Here is a 945-nt window from a genome sequence, read left to right as displayed (position 1 = left end):
GTGTGTGTGTGTGTGTGTGTGTGTGTGTGTGTGTGTGTGTGTGTGTGTGTGTGCCTTTGTGTCTATGTTTGTTCCTCCATCACCGCTTGATAACCAATTTTGGTTTGTTTACGTTCGCGTAAACTAGCGGTTCGTCAAAATAGACCTATACAATAAATATTAAGCTTAGAAAAAAAAAACTCCTGGCGTGGTCCACCATCGCCGCAGTCAAATGAATAACAAGTAAAAGGTAAAAGATAAAAGATTTATGATTGTGGAAATGAATCATCTTCACAGCGTAACATTTCATCTTGCCTTAAAGTACATTGCTGTGGAGACGATAACGAATCTTTGCCCTGCTAAACATATCAGCCTCATTTTGTTTCTCTAAACATATCATGCCATCTTAAATAAGGAAAGGACGTTTTAAATAATCCAGTCTTACACAGCCATAAGAAGACTACAATTCCATTGATAATAGAAGTGTTCTGTCACTGTCGGTCTTGGGTGAAAGAACAACAACTATAACAACATATGCCTGCTGCTCCTGGTAGAAAAGAACGGATATATACTCATGAGATAATCATATAACTTTCGAGGTATACTTGTCTCTGTTCGAAGTTAACATATTGTGAACATACGGAGTATACAGAAAACGTTAAGATATAATATCATTGTCTAGACAAAATATATAGGAATTGCAAGTTCATGAAACAAGTACTTATAAATCAAAAAGTAAAAACATTCTATAAGCTTCAGAGCACAATAATTATCCAAACATACCAATTCAGATTTGTAGACACAAGACCTATATTCGTGCGTGTGTGTATGCGTGTATGTGTGTGCCTGTGTGTGTCTATGTGTGTGTGTGTGCGCGCGTGTGTATGTGGATGTATTGTGCGTGTGTATGTGCGTGTATGTATGTAGGAATTTATTTATGTATATATATATATATATATATATATA

Source organism: Octopus bimaculoides, chromosome 2, assembly GCF_001194135.2.
Source record: "Octopus bimaculoides isolate UCB-OBI-ISO-001 chromosome 2, ASM119413v2, whole genome shotgun sequence".
Classification (NCBI taxonomy): domain Eukaryota; kingdom Metazoa; phylum Mollusca; class Cephalopoda; order Octopoda; family Octopodidae; genus Octopus; species Octopus bimaculoides.
This window is presented reverse-complemented; position numbering follows the sequence as displayed.